This window comes from Archocentrus centrarchus, chromosome 21, assembly GCF_007364275.1.
Source record: "Archocentrus centrarchus isolate MPI-CPG fArcCen1 chromosome 21, fArcCen1, whole genome shotgun sequence".
Lineage (NCBI taxonomy): Eukaryota > Metazoa > Chordata > Actinopteri > Cichliformes > Cichlidae > Archocentrus > Archocentrus centrarchus.
The window spans coordinates 2,067,699-2,092,947 of NC_044366.1; the positions used below are offsets into that span (position 1 = coordinate 2,067,699).

At 41.1% G+C, this 25,249-nt stretch overlaps 1 long non-coding RNA gene across 1 annotated transcript; it reads left to right on the plus strand.

Annotated features, from left to right (window-relative positions):
- The first annotated feature begins 9,104 nt into the window (after positions 1-9,104).
- On the plus strand, positions 9,105-24,993 carry LOC115801082 (uncharacterized). Its single transcript, XR_004021709.1, has 2 exons — positions 9,105-9,494; positions 24,623-24,993. It is a non-coding gene; the product is annotated as an uncharacterized LOC115801082 (long non-coding RNA).
- Positions 24,994-25,249: the final 256 nt, after the last annotated feature.

Below are 25,249 nucleotides of genomic sequence, written 5' to 3' on the forward strand. Positions count from 1 at the left end.
ACAGGAAGCGGCGATAAATAACCTGCACGCTCAAACAGGAAGTGGCCCGAGGTTTCACTTCTATTTCTAAAAGAGATTCTGCTGTAAGTTTAGATAAAATCTGTATTTTAGAAATTTCACACATGCTTCAGAATTCAGTCCCCACCTCCGAGGACCATTTCATATCCATATTTATATGGATTATGCATGCGGGTTTGAAACACATACCGGATTAAGTGTCTGCTTACTGCGGCTTCGGTCACTCTTCATATTGAATAAAACACAAGTTAATTCAGAAAGGAGGATCTCTCTGAGGTCTGCTTGCAGCGAGGTTTCCCCGTCAGGTCCGACCCAGGGTTTAAAACAGGAAGATGGTGATCAGGTGACCTCAGGGCGGCTGCGTGCGTCCTTTATACCGTAAAGGATCTTTCTGTAAGTACAAATAACGAGATCTGGCTGACTTAATAATGTGAAATAAGAGTCCAGCAGCTTTTAAGAGCCTTCATGGTCGGTCAGGTAAACAGTTATGTTGTCGCTGATAACAAACAAACCAAAGTGAGATGAGGGTTCTTTAATGATATTCTGGCACAAATGGCCGCCTTCATGAATCTCCAGGTTCTCTGCTTCAGTTTGATGCCCCTCCCATGTGACCTTGAGATTAACCAACTTCAATTAAATCTCATGAATCTTTTTTTTTTTTCAGATTCCTGGACTTTGATTAAAACACCTGGGAGACACTGATCACCTCCTTGGAGCTGAGAGACTCTGGAGTGTTTCAAAGGCTCAGCGGTGCCTCATAACGAAGGGTCGGGATCACAGAGCGGCTCAGTATCCAGGTTCAGCTTGTGGCCATCTTTTTTTGGCGCAGGATGCCACGTTCCTCTCTTTACTCCGCTCTAAAGGGGAACATCCAGCTGCTGTCTCACTGTCTTCCTCTGCTCCATCAAACGAGCTGGACGTTGACGGTAAACTCGCTCGGGAGCGCGGTACGGATCACGGGGCGCGAGTACAACCTCCAGAAATGATAAACCTCTGGAGTCAGGCTGGATCGGGATCCAGGAATTTTTCCAAGGATTCTTTAAGATGACAAAATTGGACATTTCATGTTGCATTTTCACAAATTCATTCAATTTAATTGTTTGGATGAGAATTTATTTAGTTTGATTTAAATCTTATTACATTTAGTCAGTTTGAATTGTTCCCACTCTGATCGTATTTACAGGCTGCTATAAATGTTTATTTCTTTGATGTTTTTGGCTTTGAAAAAATTTAAATGAGTGCTACGATTAATCGTTCTAATTTCCTATTTCATTTTTGTAATTGTGGTCAGACCTTTGGCCCCCGGTGGACCCTGAAACCAGCCAGTTACCCAGGCCCACAACCACAGCATGTAAGTGCATTATATGCTGTCATTTCTCTGCTACACCATGTATTAGAAATAGCATCCATCTAGCACTGGAGTCTTTTCATTCGTCTTATTTTGGGGGTGTTTAGCTGATGTTCTGAAGCTCTGTGTGTCTACTTGCAATTTATTTTTCATCTATTATTTAATGTGACTCACTGTAGAGTGAGCACTTCAGTAGAAAAAGCTCCAGTTTCCTCATTAACGGCACTAAAAGCAACCAGCAGTAAAAGTAATAAGCGCAGCTGCAAATAGACACAGCAAAAACTTTCCACTGAAACCAGAATAATCACGCATGCAAAAACGTGCCGTGTAAGCAAATGAAACCGGAGACCTGGGCTGGAATATTATTATAACCGAGCAGTTTGGACCGAGGTAGGCTGCAGCTCGCACTGCCTCGAGCCCTGCAGCAGCCAGGAGGTGCAGGGCAATAACAAAGGCTGCCACTTTGAAATGAAAAGTGGAAAAATGCTGCTCCATTATTGAATTCTTCTCACAGCTCCACTTTCATTCAGGCTTTATTTCCTTTAAGTTGTGTACTGGAGAAAGCTCCCATTCGGCCTCACTTGGGATTCATTTGGTGCTGCATCCAAACCATCAACACACCCTTTTTGTACCTCGGAGCGTGCACGGCACAGAATCTGCTCTGTTAATGCTACATACTCATCTTTTTATCTGTCGCCTCTGGTTCCTGCACCATTCCAGTCATGCTCGATCTCAGCACAGACTGGAGCTCAGCGTCGGTCACAGCGGGTCCTCCCCCTAACTGGAAGACAGAAACTTCATCTTCCAATATTTAAGATAAGGAATCTTTATTGATTCCACAAATGGGAAGTTCCTTTGTCACAGCAGGTAACACACATGCAGTAAGTGTATATATTCATAACTAAAATATTCTGGGAGGTCACTGTCAAGTTCAAATAATAATAATATAGGAAAGGGTTAAAAACAATAATAACAGTAGCAGCAGCAATAACAGTGATAAATGAATATAATTAATTCAATTCAATTCACTTTGGCGCCAAATCACAACAAACAGTCGCCTCAAGGCACTTTGTATTGTGGGTAAAGACCCTACAATAATACAGAGAAAACCCAACAGTCAAAACGACCCCCTATGAGCAGCACTTGGTGACAGTGGGAAGGAAAAACTCCCTTTAACAGGAAGAAACCTCCAGCAGAACCAGGCTAGTTTGTCAATAAAAACTAATAATAACAATACTGAGTAATATGTAACAAGTGAAATGAAAAAATATTTCTAAATGAACAAATCAAAACTGAATTTTAATCCACACTAAAAGTGAATGATGAGCTGACTGTTACTGTTTGGGGTAAATGTGGCATCGCTCTTATACTGTAAGAAACGGTAAAAAAACAGAGCCACTGGGTTCAAACTGCAGTCAAAAGTCTTGCCTTTAACACACAGTCATTCGTGTTGTGAAGGGCAGCTTTTATTACAGGGATCCTCAAATCCAGGCCTCGAGCTCCGGTGTCCTGCAGGTTTTAGATGTGTCTCTGCTTCAACACACCTGAGTCAAATACAGAAGTCATTAGCAGGACTCTGGAGAACCTGACTGCGTACTGAGGGGGTAATTCAGCCATTTGACTCAGGTGTGTTGGATCAGGGACACATCTAAAACCTGCAGGACACTGGACCTCGAGGCCTGGAGTTGAGGATCCCTGAGTTTAATGCAGTTTGGTGTAGGAGCAGCGAGCCCCACCTTTCTCACCTCTCAGCTGGACTGCTGTAACTGTACAGTCAGGCTGGTTAATTCAACTCGTTCTCAGATGGAAATGCTTCAAAATGCAGCTGCTCGACAAAAAGACAACAAATGCTCCCGTTTTAGTCCAGTAGCGAGACAAACCTGTGAAACACGGATTTTTCTTGTCATATTATTTTTTTTTAAAAGATGTGGAAGAGAATTTCACTGATTTATTAACTGCATATTTTGCTCAGGGTCACTGAGGTCATCCTTGGTCCTCTCAGTTCCCCCAACTCACCTGAAATGTGACCAGGTGTTCTCTCTGATTGGATTCTGCAAACATCAGCCTTTAACCCAAAGACTCGCTTTGACTGGCCTACAGTCAGGTCTGCATGTTCTTCATACCCCAGTTTGTCCTCTATGAATAGTTCCTTTATGCTTTCAGTTGTTTTTTACTCATTTTTAATTGATGCTCTTGAATAACTTCACCCTGGGGTTTTCAGTTATTTTATTCTTAACATATTGATGTTGTTACTGTTTGTTTATGTGGATTTTTGTGTTAGTGTGTGTGTTTGCTTTGGTTTGCCTCCTGCTGTTTTAAATGTGCTGTATAAGTAACATTGACTTGACATTGATTGTGATTTTGTTTTTTAGTTCTGTGATGGAAGCTGCAGACATCACTGTAACATCTGATGGGGGGGGGGGGGGGGGGGGGGGGGGGGGGGGGCTCTCAGTGCGGTGAAATGCGTTTACGTGCACGGCGCTGTGGATGCATTTCCCCCTGCTTCAGGTTCAACATCCACACTCACTAATCATTGGTTTTTGTGCACGCCCAGGACCGTGCAGCTCGGACATATAGTGCTCACAGGTCACCACAAAGTCGCATCACTTCCACTCCGGCACCTGCAGATCAGTGAGGTCACTGTGCACTGGTTGGACGTGCTGTGTCACATGACTGCCTTCCTGCTGTCTTAGCCCCACCTTCTTCCTTCTTCACCCCCCCTCCCTTTTTAAGCACCCACCCCTCCCATCACTGTTATTGAGTGGAAATGAGCTGATGGGTGAGGAGTGACAGCATGTGACCCAAAACTCTCCTCTTTGATGTGGAGCTATTCCACCGGTGTGGGCTTCTTCCCCCCACTGGTGGAATTTTGAAGGAATTCCCTGGTATGGGGGGGACGGAGGGCACAGAGATGCTGGTGCAGCCCAACAGAAGCACTTTAAGATTCAGTGATGGGACTAATGTGGCAGTACCGATCAGTCAGTGCAATAAACACAACTGCCCGTTATTGTGAAGGTCCGCCTGGTTCTGCCAAAACTCAGACCCACTGGGGTGTGGAAAATGCCGCCCTGGGCTGGGGTGTCCTGTGGTCGTTGGCTCGAGGGCACCGGCAGATCCATTGGGTTCTGTGGGGTTGACTGATTCATTTCAAATCCAGAGACTTTAGGGGGTTGATTGTATTGACTGATGATCAATGACCAATTTTCTTCAGCCTTAGCCAAGAGCTGTTGTTCCCTGTTTAACTCAGGCCCCCCCCACTTTACATTAGTAATGATGATCTCACCTGTTGCAGCTTCAAGCTGCTGAATTTAATGGTCTCTGGTCGCCAGAGCGCTGATAGTCTCTTCCTGTGTGGATGCCTCTTTAGCCCAGTTTTTTAGGGGCTCGTGGTGTCGCCTCTGGTATCTTCATTTACAAATTCAGATGAATCTCAAAGATAGAGTCTTAAGTCTTTGGCCTTCCAAACAGATTACCAAAGCCCGCCCAGACATAATTAGACTAACGTGAGTCAGAGAGCTTCAGAGGACCCCTGCCCACAGGTTCTTAATATTCATAGTCAGACACCTGCTTTCAGAGGTAAATGACAGATCGATGTCTGGAAGCTCAGAAATCTTGAAAAGCACATTTTCTTTTATACAGCAGACATTAAAAACTGAGAAATTCCCCCCAGAGTTCACCTTGGCCTTGTATTTCAGAAAAGCAGAAAGTGAAATTTAAAGTATGCTCTAAGAAATGCTCACAGTTTCTGCTTTGTGGCCTTCACCATCAGAAATATGCTAAATATCATTAAAGCAGAACTGCATGCACACAGTATGCATGAACCTCAGCAAAGAAACTGTCACTGCGCTTATGCATGTTTACATTTACAGCCCTGTGTCTGTATCTATTTACCACTCAGCACTTTTTTCTATTTAATGTAATCTCATTAACCAGTCACACCATAACGCCTCCTTTAATGACTGCTGAAATGGACTGAATCATAATGGGAAGTGGGATTTACTGCTCACTCCCCTCATATTTTTAAATGAGATCAAAATATTAGGAATACATGACGTTGGAAACAGAGTCAAACATGAGGCTGGTGCTCCTGAGATGCTCCATCACAGGCACAGCCTGGTATCCACTCGTTAAGTGATGAAGGACGAGGCGCCCGTCTTTTAACGTGTTGCCGTTCTTTGTCTCGCTGTGCAGCAGCCCGCGACTCACGTGTCCAATAATTATTTGAATGCTGAAGTGAATATTTGGTGCCTTCAGTGTGAGCATCGAGCTTAGACTCAGGACCGTTTGTGAGTAATCCAACCACACTGCAGCAGACCGACGGCTGACCTCGTGCTGTGGACGGATCATCTCAGACATTCTCTTGGCTGAACGTTCAGCCAGCTTCTTCCTGCTGTATGACGGCGTGAGTCTCTGCCCATCTGGGACCCTCAGCATGAACTTTCACTGAACACAATTTAACCCTGATCCTCCAGCTTCCTGTGCTAATGTGTTTCTGTTAGCTTAACCAGAGCTCTGTAGCCACCAGGTAGTGGTTGTGGGTCATCCGGGCTGACTTCATAAACCCTCCAGACTTTGCTGCTATTTAACGTTGTCTTTGTTTGCAGTCACAGTCCTCTTTAGGTTGTTAGAAATCCTTCAGAACATGGTCCATGATCTTTAGATGGAAACTAGCTAGCCAACGTCCTCATAAATCTTCTTTTTCATGGACACCTGGATGTTAAAACTTTATTGGAACACCTGGTAGACCACGGATCGTTTCATTGGAGCTGAAAGAATTTGGAACATTTTTAACTCCACTTGCACGGGTAAGGAAGCAGCGATCAAAATATAACTAAGTATTATGTCTTCATAGGTTTATCTTACTTTGTGAAATCATGTGAATACACAGGTAGGTGTCCTGATGATCCATTTATCGAGTTCATGTGAGCACTGAGCCTGATTCCTGGTGTTGGGATATAAGGGAAAGATATCCTGGATATGTTGAACTTCATCCAAAGTGCAGGCTCCAGGTGATCCCCCAAAGCAATGAAGGAAAAACATCATAAACATAATCAATAATCACACACTGATAAGGTTTGGCTGTAGTGATCAGGGTGAAGGTGATTCCCTTCAGTTTGTGGGAATTCTGTCTTAAAATGTGGAGTTTTAAGAGTCTGAAAATGAAAGTTGGAAATCAGAATCTGGATTTAGTCTCAATAAACAGAAACGACTGCGTTTAGTTTTATCGACCACTCAAAGTGCTTCACAGGTTCAGAGCCCAAAACCTTAAAAGTCCTTTTTGATGTTTGTAGATAAACATGGTTGGCTTCAGGATGAGCAGATCTCATCTCCCCTCCTGTTTCAGATCTCTAACACAGCTTTGTGTTTCCTCTCTCCCGCTTTAATAAATTACCAACAGTCACTTGGACCAAGTCGAATCGATATGACATCCCACCAAAGTCAAGAACATTGTGCGTTTCCCTTCCCTTCTGCTCCTAAATATATCAAATGTATGTTTACTGCATGCAGCATAAATAAAATTCAGCCTAAGTGGTTGTGCCAGGTCATGGATGCTGGCACAGTCGTTTGGCCCCGGATGGCCTTAATTCCTTCTGTCAGGCAGTAATCAGGTCTGTTTCACATAACGGGCCATTAGTTTAAAGAGCAAATCTGCTTTCGGCGCTGCTCACAATGGACCGTGTGTGTGTGTGTGTGTGTGCGCTGCAGGAGGAGGAGGGGGGAGGTGGCTTCTCTGTGCCAGCCCCGGCCTGGCAGGGTTAGAGGAAAGGATGGAGATATGGAAACAGGAAAAAGAAAGAGCGATGGCATCGCCGCACGCCATAGGATCCGCTCGAGGAAAATGAGGCCGACGGGTCAGCGAGCGCCCCGAAGATATTTCCATTTTAGCTCCATTCATATCTGTAATCGCTGCCCTCTCCGTGAACCTGCTCCTTTAAAAAACCCCAACCCTAACAAGGAAGTGGCTTGTATACGCCTCGCCCCATGTGACCAGACTTTAACCCGCCCCCTGACTTTTGGAGACTTGTTCTGTGTTTCAAAATAAAAGCACGCTCAAGGAGACAAGCACTGACAGGAAGATGACAGCCCTGCAGATATGTCGCTGTCGAGTTAGATCAGCCCTCATCACCACAGTGCAGCGGGCAGATAATTGGAAACATGGCGGGCCGAAAAGTCACAAATACCTACGCTGCACTTCCACAGAGCCCGCGTGAAAGTTTATTCCCTCAAGAGGGAGAAGGGCAGCTCTGTGGCAGCATTTTCTGCCCGTCCATGTCTGGCAGCGTGGCGGGACAAAGGGGAGGCAGGCCAAACGCCGCTCCTTACCCTAATAGATTAAGACACAGCCAGCATCTCTCAGGGGGGGCACTGACACAAATGATTTCCGTTCCTTTCTGCCTCCCCTCCTCCATTTATCACATCCACACATGTGCACTTCACCTTTTGATTCCTTTTCTGCAGCAGGAGAGGTTTCAGGTGAAAAATGAAAGAAAAACTTGAATAAAATCACGACACAGTGCATCCTAATGCGGGAACTCAGTGCTGTCACAAATGTTGTGATTTTAATCCAAAGTTCATAAACTGTAAATAAAAGATGGATGTGACAGTGTCGCTGGTGAAATCCTGTTCTGAAGCCTCAAGCTGAGCGAGGGATGCTACACACCGATGCAACAGCAACGTTTCAATCACAAGGCGGCCCTGCCTTCATCCTCCTCTGCGACTCCAACGGGACCATAATTTAAGGTTTTATTTGATAACACTCAGAGCCAGTGAGTCAGACCATAAACTCATCAGCAAAGTGTTTACTGAGGTCACAGGTCAAGCAGTGTGCTCATTTTCTCACACACTTATATGACCTTTTTTGTGTTGTCATGCGTACACTGCTCATACAAGCACCATCAATCAGCAGAGTCAACGTTCTCTCGTGGTTCGCTTAGAGCCCATTTCTCTGTGTGAGAACAGGTTTACAAACTCACCAACTGATTCACAGCAGAGAGAATCAATTACAGGTGTGTGAGGGTGTTGTGTTACTGTTTTTAGTTTACAGGTGTTGCCTGCTCACTAATGTTCATCAGGTGACTGAGTAGCCGTATGTATCTCTGTGTATTTGTGATATTTTCCTACCATTGATCCAGTCTATTGGCTTCTTATTTGATTACAAGTTTTTGATATTTTCTCCATAATTCGCCATTTTTCAGATATTTCTATAATCTTTGTGATTTGAGTGTTTCTGCAGAAAGTCTTTCACATCTCTAAAAAAGTAACTGAGGAAAAACAGCCGGCTACGATGGCTTACAGAGTGAGCGGTTCATGCAGAGTATGACAGATTTCCTCTGAGTTCAGACGCTCTCATTTATAGTCGCTCATTTATTTTGTGTTTTGCACACAAAGCGTCTGAGCTAAAATCTGAAGGCATGCAGTCGGTCTTTGCTGTTGAAGACTGTTTAAATAATCTTTTAATAAAACTGATGCATTTCATTTTAATGAGATCCCGCGTTATGATTTCAGCTGAGTGCGACTTCCTGCTGATGACATCAGCACCTGTGAGTTTCATTTGTGCCTCATGTGGTCAAATCTTTTCGTACCTCCAGTGCCTGAAACGACCCACACACACACACACACACACACCTCGAGGTGAACATGACTTTTTTTGGAAGCTCTTTTTTGCTCCTCGTCCCGCCCTCCTGTCCTCCTCCACCCCATCAGGCTCCATCAGGCCCCCACTCCTCCTGCTCTCCCTCGACCAGCGACATGGCATTTGCACTGCTGAGGAGAATGTGAGCTAATGAAAGTGTAAAGCCTGTGTTCACTAGAGTATAAAATTCACATTTGGCCTCAACCGGCTGTGCAATCTGATATTATGAGCCCTGCTGCAGAGAGAGCGAAGGCTCCAAGTAGCACTCAAAAAAGATCCAGCGAGGCAAAAAGAAGAGAGGGACACACTGCCGAAGTGCTTTTAGCTAAAATGGTTTTGAGGCAGCGACAGCAGGACGAGGCGTTGGCTCGTTTTGCTGTGGTCTGCGTGACACGCTGTAACCCGTGGAGTTCACGTATAACACAGAGGCACAGCTCATCACAGGGGCTCAGCCTAAAAGAAAGAAGAGGTGCCAGAGATGAGCCGCATGCTAAGGTACTGTACGCCGCCATCTTGTTATTTGTGCGCACAGAGAAGCTCTGTTAAATGGAGGTTTGCTGTGGACAGAAATGAGGTCAGAGGCGCTGTGACGCCAGCAGCTCTGCACAAAAACCCACCTCAGAGCCGCTTCCTGCTGCAGATGCAGAGATTTCTGAACAATTAAAACAATAAAAGGCGTTTAATTAAAGCGCACCTCAGCCACAGTAAAGAACTAATTATCTGCTCCTCTTCATTCATCTTTTATCATCGCCACGCTCAGCGTAGGCTCGCCGCCGCCTTTTTAAACCTGAGGAGCCACAAAAGTAAAGCGAAGCAGTAAAAGAATCTCCTCGATCTGCGAGGTGAAATAACAGCAGCAAATCTGAGGAGGAAAGCCAAAGCTTTTGTTCAAACAGTAGCTCCACTCGATCCGGGTCAAAAGTTCAGCCACATTAAAGACAGCTGACCTATTTTCTCCAGTGAAACTTGGGAATCCATCTTTCTCCAGCGTGTCCTCTAGCCTCTGTCCGCTCGCATTAGTCACCAACGTTTTCTTCCCATTCACTGAAACACTGCAGCCTTTCATCCACGTCAGGCTCTCACTGACTCACTTACAGCCGATTAGCACTGATATAATGATGACTTATAATAACACCTTCAGAAACAACTGAATGCCAGTTCTTCCTCATACTTCAGCCTCTGCACAAACCTCCTGTTACTATCATTCCTACTTCGATGCTGCTGTTCCTGAACCCTTTCATTAACCTTCAGCATCTTTTACTGTGAGGCCTTGTTTTATTTGCACCACTTACCCAGATTTTTCATTTCCATTTTAAAGCATACCTGCTGAAGTGGGCTGGCTTTAAATAATTACACAGTCTGTTCTGCATGTTTTCATTAGCAGTTTTTTCTGGCTTTAACTGCACCTCTCGCTCTTATTGTTGTAGAAACTGTTCCAGTGAGGATCAGGTTTTATTTTCAGCCCTCGCCAAGCTGAGCTCGGTCTGTTTCATAAACGTCTCTGTCTGTCGTTCTCAAACTGTTTCCTTTATTGATGCCATATTTGATTAATTACGTGTTCAAGCATTTTTACGTAAAAAGTGTTAAAAACACAAACTGTGCAAACAAACGGACATTTAGACAGTCGTCGTATTAATCTGTGTATTAAAGCAGAGCTGGTGACGCCATAATCCTTCGAACTTCGGTGAAGCCATCGTGAGTTTCGGCCTGTGTCGTTTCCAGGCTTCAGTGCTGAACTAAACCTGGTTTTAAAGCTTTAACCCTCACAGAGTTCACCGTAAAACTTGTCTCACCAACATAGTTTTTACAAACTATGAAAGATTTCTATGAAAAAATATTTGTATTAAAAATATCCCAACGTAGAAATTTGTGGGTACTGCGTGACTTTAAGGGTATCGGGAAGGTTAGCGTCTGTCGAGACCTGACGGATGTTACAAATTTGCTCTAAAAACAGGAATTCTGGGAAAACTCAGCTCCTGCTGAACAGGACGAGGAGCTGCACGAGGGCAGCTAACACACATCACAGTGACTGATCCATAATTATAATTTCTCTCAGTAACACAAATACACATGAATCTAGAAATAAATAATAATCATTGTGTTTTTTTAATCACATTTAAACCTACAAAATGTTCCCATAAACACACAAACTCGTATCAGTGAGAAACAAAGTAACCGATGCTCAAAGGTTCAAACACACCTGCTCACAGGTTCACTCTTTAATCTGTGTTTGACTGGCACGGCTGCACGTTCATGTTAAAGCTGTGTGATCAGAATGAACATACAGCATATATATGCTTTTATATGTGCATATTTAACATGTCTGCAGTATGCATGCATATATATTTAGACTTTTGTAGCTTAAACAGGTTAAAGTTGTAAACATGTAATTAAATGAATTAAGGTTTTGGTGCACGTGGCCGACGATGATACACTTATGTGGCATAACGGCATATTTATATGCACATATTTCATTATATTTTTGGATATGTATTATAAACCATGTTTAAAACTGTGTTTACCTGCTCAGGAAGAATGTCTGTTTCTCTTATGTGTGCATGAGAGAAAAATAAATATATTTTTCACACGAATATTTATATATTAGCTTTTATCTGATTTCCATCTGCAGTCCCTGAGAAGGTAAACAGGCAACAAAACACAATAAACACAAGTAAAATAATATCATCAAATACGCAGACAGCTGAAAAACACTGAAATTTACACTCACCCCTCATTCAATTACCAAACTACCCTCACTAATATATCACTAATATATCACTAATATATCACTAATATATCACCAATATATCACTAACATAAAGCTCATTAATGCTGATAATACCTTTATTTTAATTTAGATACATGTGTGAAAATGGATATTTGGCTACTTTGTGTTTTTATTACTACAACAGATATCATTAAAATCCAGTATTTTGAAATTGCAGTATTTCTGCTCTGCCTCTGACGCTGCTCTCAGGTCAGTTTAACTGCATTTGACTTTATTATAGGTGTTATTAAATCAAACATTCACCTGCAGTGCAGCTCTAACATGCTCATGAATGTCACCACTCGTGATTCATCATCAGCGCGTTTCGGAGGACGGCGGCTGATAAAAGATGGGGTCAGGAGGCGCCTTCTCTCCTTCTTTCTCTGCAGCAGAGCAGGATGTGAGGTCGGGGTGAGCCGACGGAGCATCCCGAAGAGCCAAGCAGGCAATTATCATCAGGCGGGGGCAGAAATTACAGCCATACCTATATGATTGCACGCTATCGCGTTTCAGTAGCGCCGTGCTCAGATACAAACTCCAGAGGGCCTCAGTCTGGAGGCTGCCGCCGCTCACGGTGTATTATGTTCTACTTAAAGTCAGTCAGCCGAGCGCGGCACACAGAGGACGGGAGGCTCTGAAAGCAGCACTTTTTCACAGAGTTCAGGGTGTATGTAGGCCAGCATGTGCCAGAGCGCGCGGGGGCCCTTCAGCTATAGGCCAGCGTTATTCTGCGGACCTCTCGTCTCGCAGCCTTTATATAAGCAGGTAAAGCTGTTTGTGAGCGCGGCTCAGGTGGACACTCGTTCCTGCTCACATTAGCATCAAACCTGATGTAAGATAAGCATCGTGATCAGATCTGTTTAAAGCGGATATGAGCGTCAGTGATCTGCATCCTCATCTTCATTAGACAGTTTTACGTTATAGCAATCAATGAATTTATCTTCAATTTAGGCGCTGATTTAAAAAGGTGGCTTCTGTTTATTTAGTGACTCAGAGGCTTATTAAATATTTATCGCCTGTGTTTCATCGCTGAAATGAAAATAGATTAAAAAGAGATTTTATCGCCCATCAGATGTGATTTAAAGGACGTGTAAATTTGTTATATTTTATATTTGCTGAGACCTTTGAGCACATTTACAGCCATGAAATGAAAACACTTTAATTTCAGACTTTTGGAGAAAAACTTTGAGCTGCTATTTTTTTTTCTTTTATAAATATTTGTATTTTTATATTCTCAACATTTTATTTATATTTTCTGTTCATTTCTCTGAGACGCCAAACAAACAGCAGAGAGGATCATTTCTGCTAACAGACACTATTTTAAATACTGTCACTTACAGGAAGTCCTTTATTACTGGAATCAGCTGATTTAATTTTACTCATAAAAAGCTTTTGTTTTATATAAATTACATATAAAGAGTTTAAATATGATTTTCACATCATTAATCCCGTCTTGGTGACCTTTTGACCTCACATCAACTCTTGGCTGTCACTTCATCAGAGTAAAATCATAATATTATTATTATAATCAGCATATCAAACAGCACAGACGCGCCTGAGTTAACATGAATTTTACCCATAAACAGTTATAACAATATTAATAATAAACAAATAAATATTGTTTATGGGTAAAATGAGTTATTGAATGACTTTTATGTCATTAGTCTGAGTTTTCCTGCTGTGGGCACCGAGACTATTGAAAAGTAGCTCAGGTGTTGATGATGTTGACTGACCTTTGACCTCGTTTGTTTGTGAGCTCTGTGATATGTAAATGATTGATCGTACGTACTTTTTCTTTTGCGGTGTTGCTCATAAAAAGCTCGTAGTGAATACGAGGCGTTCGGGTTTATGTTCGCCTCCTGTGAGTGAAATCTGCTCGATCTCTATCAACTCAAATCTTAGAAGTAATGCAAACAGCTTAAAGGGTAGAAAGAATGTTGCTGACCTTTGACCTCAGGTTGAATTTTGGCCGTTGCTTATAGATTTAGTACTGATATGTAGTATTTCCTGCTGGAAACATTCATTCATCAGCTTATTTAATGCGTGTGTATTTCTCACTGCTGAAAACTTTAATTTTACTACTGCGCTAACATCAGTTACAGCATGACTTTAATATTAATCTGTTTTCCTTTTTTGTGCTTCCTGTTGATGCAGCATCGACTCTGTTTTATTTTAATATCTTATTATTTGTTAATTAAAGGACTCGTGTGTAGTATTTTCTAAAGTTTTTAATTTTTGACATTAATTTTTACTCAGCTAGAGATTTGACTGCATGTCAGAGGATGAGTGTGCAGTTTGTTGTGTTTTTGTCGGCCATGATATCATAAATTATCCTGCAGCTTTAACACTATAATCAGTTAACAGCACTGATGTGTAAATTAATTTTACCCATAAACTCTTTGTTCGTGCGTTCGCTGCAGTGAGCGCCGGCAGACTGAAACACCTTAAAAACAAACGTATTAAAGAAGGTGCTGACCTCTGACCTCACATCTCGAATCTTGACTGTCACTCAGTTTTATTATTATTATGAACTTTTAGACTCTTAGTACAACTACACGCAGTATTTACTGATGTTTTGTGTTAACGTTAATCTCACAAAGCTTAAAGAGAATTTTATATTTTTAATCCAATTGTTTCATTTTTTGATTATTGGTGTTGTGAGATTTTGACTTCCTGTCAGAGCTTATTGATCTATGAAAACTGCACATTAATTTCACCCATAAAAACTAAGACTTGCATTAGTCTGATCCTGACTTTACTTCGTTGGCCTCACGTTGCTGCTGAGACTAAAATTTGTTATGTTTTTGTCAAAAAAGCCCAAAACAATTGAAAAAAGCTTAAAACATGTCTCATGTACAGACGGTGTGAATGACCTTTGACCTCATACTGAATCATGACTGTTGCTCCCAGTTTTATTTTTATTCTCAGCTTATTGGACCAAAATAATGTCTTTCCTACATTAATAGTAAAAAGTCCACACTGTACGTAAAGACGTGCAGAGAGGTAACGAGTGATTTTACATCATCAGTCAGTCGGTCTCGTGGCTGACGCTGCCGACCTCTCGTCAGTCAGTAACTTGTTTACGAGCGTCATGCTTGAACGTCACCTTCCGCGAAGCGTTTGTCTCTGAGGTGAAAGTGAAAAACATTTTGAAATGAAAAAGCAGAGCCGACGTGTTTCTGCTCGGCGAGCCGGGGCGCTGTCGGCGCGTCGTGTCCTTCAGCGTTTGAGTGGGCGAGAGCGGCCGGTCACCGCGAGGTCACCGCTCAGCCAGAGAGGGAAGCTGCGGTCAACACAAACTGCAGGAAGTGTTCTTCTCAGTCAGGTGCAGACGAGTCAGACTCGCCTCTGATGTATTTTGGTAACAGTGCAGTCTTTGGAAAGGCTTGAAAGGGAGGTGTGCAAAAAAGGTAATGCACTTTCAGAGTATTTCAGCTGGCAATAACCAGAGAGCCATTTTCCATCACAGCCCCCCCCCATACGAAGCAGAGTTCACACTTTGTATGAATGACAGCCTCTGGTCCTTTACCCTGTTCACAGGAGACAAGGATTCAACAGGTGAGCACCTTTAATTTTCCTCTGGGATTCATTTCCCAGCTGTCACAGCTGTGCAGGGAGTAAAATGTGACGGTATTGATCCCGAATCATGTGGAACGTGGTGTGGAAGGGGACCAGCGGCAACACTCACTCCTCAATATGCAGGGATTCGTTCCAGGAGCCACACAGGCCCCTTTAAAATGCAGATTTCATGCACACAATAAGATAGATTAATTTCTTTAAAAGCTGTCCACAAAAGACATGTTCTAAAATAGATATAGTTTTAAAAAAATGCATGTTGGACGGGATAAAAATGAAAGTACTGACACGATAATTCTGTCAAACCGTTTTCATCACATTTGGATCAAAACAAGTGAAACTGTATGAAATGCAACATTTTAACCTGCTTGTTATGCTGTTATATACGCTTTATATTGTTATACTTTTATTTTGTCTTTTATTGTGAAGCGCTTTGAGGGTTTTATCTGTGAGAAGCGCTATATAAATTAATTTTACTTATGAATGCATTAGAAACACTTTGATAAAAAAGTTGTGAACTCATAATTATGTTCAAAATGATGTTTTATTGAGAATATTGTGTTGCTGTAAAAAACAAAGTATTCTGATTTTAAGGAACTAAATTTAATTGTAAAATTTTTAAACAATTTTAATCAGATAGTTTTGATTCAGTTATTGTTGATATACATCTGCAATATTAAATTAATACATATATTTTTAAATTGGTAAACCTTAAGAGTATATTAAAATTATATGTATAAATATAAAATTTGCTTTGTGTATATATATATATATATATATATATATATGCAACGATAATATTGTATATACGTATACATCATTTTTACATTATTGTTAATATAAAAGACTTCATATAATTTTATTTTTATTTTATATTGATCATATATATAGTCTAATTGTTAAGCGTTATGTTGTGTTATATAATCTGCAATACATGATATATAGTTAATTGTTAAAATTATATAGAGCAAAAACCATAGTATAAAGATATTTGTTAAAATACAATTTTATCTGTACACGTTCACATTTCTTACCTTTTGCATTTTTACCTAAAAATAAAAAAATAAAAATTCCTTGTTGAGGTCAAATAAATTTAAAATAAATACAGTTCATCTATTATAGCAAAACAATCACAATCACATGAAATTAATTCTAATACCAAATCTATAAATTACATTTCCTGACTGACGTGTTGGAGCATCTGAGTCATCGGAGCGTCTGCAGCTGAAACTTTACTCAGCATTTTGATGATGGTTTGTTTCTGTACATAAACATGTGGCCTATATTCATACGTGTGCATGATTCATGCGGTTTAGGAAAACATGTCAGAGTTTGGGGTGTTTGGCGGGACCCTCGCCCCGCAGACGCGTAATTAACGATGGCGGGGTCACTCGCTCCCACTGCTATCTTTGTGTGATGGAGCGACTGCTGCGTGGACTCACCGGAGGTATTCGCGGGTTCAGCTAGTGTCGTTTTTTTTCCCCCGTCGGCGCCGGCTTCGTACGGTAGACGGCACACTCACTCCACATTAGATCAGCGCGGTCCTAATAGTCGCTCCTGGGCGCGACACGACTGCAGCGGTGTGTGTGGGCCGTGCAGACGGGCTGACCGAGCACTCACCTCTCTCTCTAAACACTTTTATTTATTTATTTCTGCTTTTGGATTAAGGCGCTTTTGTGGAGCTAACCTACATAACAGCTTGGTGCTGCGCGGAGCTCGAGCTCCTTGATACAGATACGATGAGGGGGCTGCTCATGAGAGAGCACAATGGCTCCTCACATAATTACTGAAATATCACACAGACCCTTGATTGAGCTGCATTGAGTTTAGCCACTGAAGCACGTCGTGCCATACTGAATAAGTTGGTGGCGTAATCAGAGCTAAACTATTTTTGTATCATAAGCCGGGACAGCCAGACGCAGCCGGAGTCATCGTTTCTCTTTAGTTTATGGTGAGCACTCAGTCTCAGCCTGGTTATCTGCTGCTCGCTGCACTTTATATGCTTTTTTGCACATTAGTGCTGCACTAGAATTGCACTCTTAATGCACATAGTTGTGCAGATGCAAACGTGTTCTGGTCATATAAAATAAAGAAGTTAGCAATGCAGTCACACGATGACCTACTCGGGAGGTCACCTGCACCTGCAGGCTCATTATTAATTATTTGCTAGTTTATTATTCTGATGTTTTGGTGTTGAGTTTTATTTTGAAATTTTGACTTTGGTGATTTTTTTTTTTAGCCACCTGAGAAAAGGCGGGAAAATAAATGGATTGTAAATATGACCCCTGACCCGACCCTTGGGTGTACATGAGGACACGTTTATGTGGACTGTGGCAAACATATATTTTATTAAATTATTGCTTATTTGAGGTATTGTGTGCATGTCTTAGAGATCAGTTTGCATTGCATTTTACTGCATTAGCATTTGCTAATATTTATTTTCATTAGATTCATGTAGCAAAAAAAAAAAAGTAAATGCTAACATTATCTAAAATATAAATAATGCATTTTTTTTCTTTTGGTGTATGTGAGGAGATCTGCTACACAATGTAACAATAGAAAATTGCAGCACACATTTTAATGTTAAATTATTCTTTATTTTGAAAATTATTTACATATATTAAAGGTCGGCGATTTTGTTTGTTTTTTAAATATTGCATCATGCTTACATTGGCTACATTTGATAGCTGATAAGGAGAAAATGTTCATATGTGAGGACAGATTTACCCCATATGACAAACAGACAAAAATGATGGTGCATGTCTGTATTAAATTATTGTAATTATATAATCATAAAATTCAATTCCATTTTATTTATAAAATGCCAAATAACAACAAACAGTTGCCTCAAAGTGCTTTATGAGGTAAAGACCCAATAAAAATTACAACATATAAAACATAAATACTGCAGTGTTTGGGTACGATATGTATTCATAGGTCAGGAAAATAAACGGGCAGGTACTCTGTATTTATGTTTCAGGATGTATGTGTATATAGTGTATATAGCTAATTTATAGCCTCATGATGGGTAAAATATCAATCTGTTTTTTCTCTTATTTTTATTTATTCTGACTGCTTTTTTAGCATCATTCATTAGCATTTGTGTGTGTTTGTATTTTTTAAATTACTGTAATGGATAAAACGGTTTATGTGACAGGATTGTAAATATTGTATGTATTACATAAAGAATAAGCCTCATAAGACTTGTATGTCTCATGATATGGTTGACATAAAGATAAATGTTACCCAGAATTTCTGTGTTATGGCAGATGAAACATTAAAATCAACATCATAAAATAATGTGGGATATTTCCATAAATAAACTATTAAACAGAATAGCTCAATATGGTAAAAATAACAAAAGAAATAAATAACTAAAAATAAATAACAGAATAAATCTGAATATAATACAGTTCTTGTATCGTGGCATGAGGTGGTAAATGTTTCCTGTATCTGACTCAGATTTCAGAAAGTTGTTAAAAAGTTGAACGTGTTGGATTTTTCTCATAATGGAAGTCTGAAATATGAACACATGAAGGTAATTTGAGACAAACTTTCACAGTCGAGTCTCATTTTTCTGTTTTCATTTTTTGAAACCCACAAACTCTGAATTACATTCAGATTGTTATTGTGTGAACGATGGAATAAAGTATGTGCAGGTTTTATTAGTTCTACATAAAGCTTATGAAGGCGTTTGTAAAAAGCAGCATGTGTGTTTGTTTGTGTTGTTATTGTTGAGTTCGGGAAATCTCTGTTTAAAAAGTCGTTTTGGCTGCTGTATGATGACTTTAATCGCTGAGCTGGCAGATATGAAACAACATTTCTGTCTTTGAAAATGAATGAAAGTTTTTTGGCCGTCCTGCTCACACATCAATCGTCTTATCTTTAAATCGCCTGATTATGCAGCGACTGAGCTGCTGTCGTAGTTTCTCGACTCCCTGTAATTATGATTAAATATACTCTGTGTAAATCACAGACTTTGGGCTGTTCCTGTTAAGTATTTCTTAATTTATGTGCGGCTGTGATGGTCATGACATCACAGCCTGGTTTACTTATCACAGAGGGGTGAAAGGTCAGGTTCAGTAACAGGACGGTTTAGTTTTGGTGATATTATGACCTTAAAAACACGGGTAAAACGCCGTCTTGTTGGGAAAAAGTGAGCGACGTGCAGGACTCTGCCCTGCTGATGGCAACAACGTCCCGGCAGAGGCAGAAAGCAGGACAAACACAGATTACTCCATTAGGGATTTCAGTAACTGGGTTTGTGTTATGCGCTGGCACAGGCCGTGGAAAAGTATTTTTATGAGATCACGACTGGAGGAATGTGCAGCCTGAGGATGTGTGGAGAAACACGAAGCCACCGAAGGGCACAGAAACAGGAAGCGTGTCAAAAACAAGCGATTTTACAGCACGACGGCCACCTCCACCTCCGCAGGTGCTGCGAGCGGCTGCGGGACGTTGTGCCATCGTCACACTCAGCAGAGCCGCCGCCACGGCGGCCATGATGAACTCCAGATGAACCCGCCTGTATCTGTGGGAGCTGAGCAGATCGGGGCGTGTGATTGGACGAGGCCAGTGCTCCATATTTGGGAGATTACTGAAGCCGAGTTCAGGCTGCCATGTGTGAATCACCGAATCACTCCGCAGGCTTTTTAATCATCTCATAATACCTGACGCATGAAAAGTCAAATATGAGTGAGGTTTTCTGACAGCACAATAAATAACTTAATCAGGTAGAGCGAATAGTTTGGAAACTGTGGTAAATAGTCAGTGTGAATGTGATCTTGTTATTTGTTATTTGAAAATATTAATAAAATAATCATATTAATAATTAACAAAATATTAATCAGGAAGAAAAACATGTTGATTTCTTTGGCTACTCAAATATGAATACTGTATTTATAACTCATTAGTGAAGGCAAAAATTTCTTTTTAAAACTCTCATTTTATATTTTATTAGTTTGATAAAACAAATAAAAATATTGCAAAGATTATGTAAATAAAACTGAAATTCATAATTTAAGCTGAAGGACTGATGTTTCTTAATATTTAGAGTTCACCAAGAAGTTATGTGTTTATTTGTATTTATCTATATTATTTATATATTTAAAAATGCTGCGTTACAAGTATGTAAAAAAAGTAATTATAAAATTAGAATTTATTAAATTTTTTCTTAGTATAATAACATTTGTCAAAATATATGTGATCTGTATTAGAAATATCTGACATGTTTGTGTCAGATTTTTTTAATAGTCAAATTTTTCTAAATATAAATTTAAAAACATTATATATATACACACACACACACACAAATTCTGCAACATTAATGTAATGATATACATAATTGTACATAATTTTATATATACACAGACATATGTATATGTGTGTATATATTATGTATCATTCAGTTATTTAGTATTACTTTTTATTTTATTATTAAAAATAGACTGATAAATTTTACACATATGCAACTAAGCACATTTTTATAAATACAAATAATATTTTAAATCAAATATTTCAATAAAATATTTTAGCTGTAATGTATAATTATACACAGAAAAACAAATAGTAGTTGTCATAATATACTTTAAGTAAGTCTCTAAATCAGAATTTTATTATAGTGAAGTTTGCCTGGAATAAAACAGATCGATGTTATAAATATTTGTTTAGCTTTAGATATAATATTTATTTAGTGCTGTAAAACCACAGTGAATTTTCATTATTACAATTTTAAAATATCTTCTAGTCACAGTTTATGAATATGGATATAATGTTGATGTTTTATATGCTAATGGATCTTTTGGATAATACATGGACACACGTTTAGCGCTGGTTTGCGTTGTGCACGTTGTCTCAGGTCAGTGTGGCCTCTGACTCACCCCGACTTTTTTTTTCTTATGGTAGGAGTGATGGTGTGTGTGTGTGTGTGGGTGGGTGTGTGTGGGTGGGGGTGGGGGGATTAAAATGTAACCAGTTTATCCCAAAAACCTCTTGACCCGGTAGTCAAATTAACCAACTGGTTAGGGTTCACAGAGAGTTGAGAGCTGCCTGTGCAGCGATAGCTCTGGTGATGGTGATGAGGATGATGCTGGTGATGATGATGGAGGCGGGACAGTCGGGGAGGAAGCAGCGGCGGTGGCAGCTCCCTCCTCCTGTCACACTAACCTCTGACTCAGGATGTGTCTGTCCCACGGGCTTTTTCCTCACCCCCAAACTGTCACATGCTTTCTGATCGCCGCTCCCACTACCACCACCCACTCAACCCACCCGCGGCTCTCCACCCTCCACGAGCAGGGGTTGTTGGAAAATGGACATCTCATCCTCTGCTCACTACTTTCACCGTTTTCCCTCAGAGCCAAAACTTTAGACGAGAGAAACGTTAAGATAAATCTTAATTTGCCGTCGGTACACATACACTGGCTCTGGGCACAGAGCTTAGAGTCAAAGTTATTTAAATCCTAATAGATATAAAATGATTTATATACAAATATATAAACTAAGTGCACACTGAGGTAAAGTAAGGAGCGTATGCCAAGTAATTTTCAAGTATGAAATTCCTGTGTTGCACTTAAATGACTGTGGTATGAAAAAATTATGCATGTTATTGAAACATAGGTTGCACTTGTAGATGAAGCATATTTGTGTTTATTTCAGTTGGTCCTTATTTAGTTTGTGGCCTCAGTCTGACTGCAGCTGCTGTGGACGTGTTACTGTGGCTCAGCTGCGTCTCAGGATCGATGCTGGTGGTTTCGGCCTGAGGACGGTGCGACCTGGAGGGTGACGGTCTCTGCTGATATGTTTGCATTATTGTGTGTATATTAAAGTCCACTGATGGAAGATGAGGCTTTATAATCCTCTCTGCAGTCGTTAGGACTCTGTGGAGAGCATTCCTCTCTGCCTGGGTGGTGCTTCCATAGCTGACAGTGATGGCAGTAGTGAGGATGCTCTCCACCATCACTCACTCCTGCCCTTCTTCCTGCTGCTGGGCCTCTGTCTCTGTGATTGTGGTGTTTATGGTGCAGCTCAGGGTCGATGTCACGTGAAGGCCGAGGAGCTCACTTCACCACAGTCCCATTGATGTAGAGAGGCTGCAGAGGCGGGGCCTGCTTCCTAAAGGCTACCATTATTTCATGTTTTGTCTACATTGAGGAGGAGGTCATTCTCCTCTCTGCAGACAGTGATGTTTCTAACCAAGCCCCTGTATGCAGACTCGTCCCCACCCTTTATATGAGGCCCAGGGTGGTGGTGTCATCAGCGTGCTTGATGATGGCAGTGTTATCCTGGGTGGTGACACAGTCGTGGGTGCAGAGGGTAAAGAGTTTAGGGCTGAGACACCAGCCCTGTGGTGATCCTGTGCTGACTGTGAGCTCAGAGGAGACCCTGCCTTCCTTCCTCACCATCTGTCCGTTAGGAAGTCCAAAAACAGCCAGCTTCCTGGTCCAGTGGCATAAAAGGCAGAACTGTAATCCAGGAAAAGCATCCTGGTGTAGGTTCTGCTCCTGTCCAGGTGTTGCAGGGTGTGGTGGAGGGCCACGCCCACCGCGTCGTCCATCTGTTGGAGCGGTAGGCGAACTGTGGAGGGTCGATGGTGTCAGGGACCACAGTCAGTACCAGCTTTTCAAAGCACTTCGTGGCCACTGGCCTGAAGTCGTTCAGGGTGGGTGAGTCTGATGACGAATGCTTTGAATGTGGCTTTCCAGTTTTTGGGAATGTGTCCTTTTTGCTGGCCTTCAGCTGATTGGTGCTGGTGGGTTTTAGCAGGACTGTCTGATGGTCAGATTTACCAGGTTTGGGTTGGTCCAGTGTTTCCAGGCTGGGAAAATTCACTAACATACAGTTTTGGCTTTTTTGGAGACTGCAGTGATTAAAATCTCCCAGGATGATGAGAGCACAGTCTGGATATGTGTTTTCGTGCTCACTGATCATGTGGTGCAGTTTGGTCCCGAACATCTGGCCAGAATCACATAGGACCAAGAGGACTGTGAGGTCCTGCAGCAGATACTCTGCCCCCCACAGAGACCTCATGTCAGCATCATCACACAGACCCAAACAACTTTAGTTTCCAGCATAAACCACAACGAGCTTCATGAACATGGAAAAACATATATAATTAAAAACACCTGACTATGTTTCCAAAATTAAAACTGTAATGGTTCCTAAGAATTTGAAGCTCTCTTATGTGTTTTGGGGGCCACCACATGCCAACAATCCAGTCCTTATTTTAATCCAGTTCACTTCTATGAAGCAGTTCTTTCACTGAGCTTTGTATTGTTGGGGCATTAAAGTATAAATTTCTAAGCTTCATAAACATTAAAGAAGCATTCAAATCACTTTGGTTCCTCATTAAGAACCACTGATCTACACACAGAAGCAGCCACACTTCACCACATGTGTCTGAAGCTTGTTTACAGTGAAACCTGCAAACAGACTCTCAGAGATCAGAAAAATCAAACCTGTTACATGAGATGAACTGGAACAAAAGAAAAAGCACTTATATCCAGCTGCCCGAGGACTAAATATACATGTGCAGATAGACTATGAGAGGAAACCCTGATCAGCATCCATTCTAATAAACTAGACCCTATAATTATAGCAGGTCTAAACATTTAGAGGAGGACAGATCAATGCTGTGATGTGTCTCAGTGCAGTTTGTAGCTATGACACAGAAACAGGTTCAGTGTCTTTGGGTTCATCTGTTAGTGTTTTATGAGGAGCTTTGTGGCACTAAAATACTAATTTGTATTTTGATTGAACAACAAGCAAAGCTGAGCTCTTTCCAGGCTCCTCTTCACTTCTTGTGCCTAAACTTCCACATTATTGTGTTTTTAAAGAAATAATTATGCTGCCACTCTTTCTTATAGTTCAGTTTCCCCAGAATTTAAATTTCACAGGTTTTGAAATACTGAAATTGAAGCATTTTCTTTTATGTGTTCCTGGTTGATTTGTCTGAGTCGGGGGAATGAATCTGTGTTTAGACTGAGCCCACCGTGCAGTACGTCAGTGATATGTTTCCCAGACCCGGAGCCTCCCCGGCTGCACTGTCGGGCCCCAGCCAGAGTCGGTGGTGGCGCAGTAGCCTCACGGTGGAGCCCAGCTCTTCATTGGGCCTTTTAGGTCTCTTTCTCTTAAGCTGGGCTTAGCGCAAGGCAACAGCTGGCACAAGTTTATGGATGAAAGCCGTTGGTGAGGAGGGAGGAAAAGGAGGAGGAGGAGGAGGAGGAGAGGGAGGTCCGGGCAGTTCTACCCCTTCACTGTTATTTTTCCCCTGTCGCTCTCCCAGATGATCCCGATACTCTGACCCTTGAATGAAGCCTCGAGGCGCAGTTGTGGCTGACGGCGGAGATCGAGGAGAAAAAAATCACAGCAGCAGCTCCGCAACTCGACTACAGCAGCTTTGGACTGGCGGCGAAATGGTCCTTAAAAACCTCACACAGATCTGCAACTATTAAAAAATAGTTTCATATTTTATTCATTCATTAACACTGAATTTGGGAAAAATGTCAAATATTGCATGTATGTGTCATTTTGTATTCTTTTCACAGTATGTTTTTAGGATTTAAAAACAGCATCATCTATAGCAGTTTTTGCTTGTGAGAGAAAAATTCCAAATAAATAAAAATGTGCACCAATTAAAAAATCCATCAAACCAAACTCTGCATATTTGAATCAGTTAAAAGCTGAAAAACAGTCCACAGATCTTTTTGAATATTCTTTATGTTTAAGAAACTGACTCCATATTTGTGTTTATATATTTGTCATTCAGTGAGTATATATATATATATGTTTTTCTTCTTAGTGGAACGCTGTCTTTTTCAGTGGGTAATATTCACACTGTGGGTTTTTCCACATTAATGTTTTTAGCTTTTAGAAACTGAGATTCAATAATGTTTATAATATTTATCATATT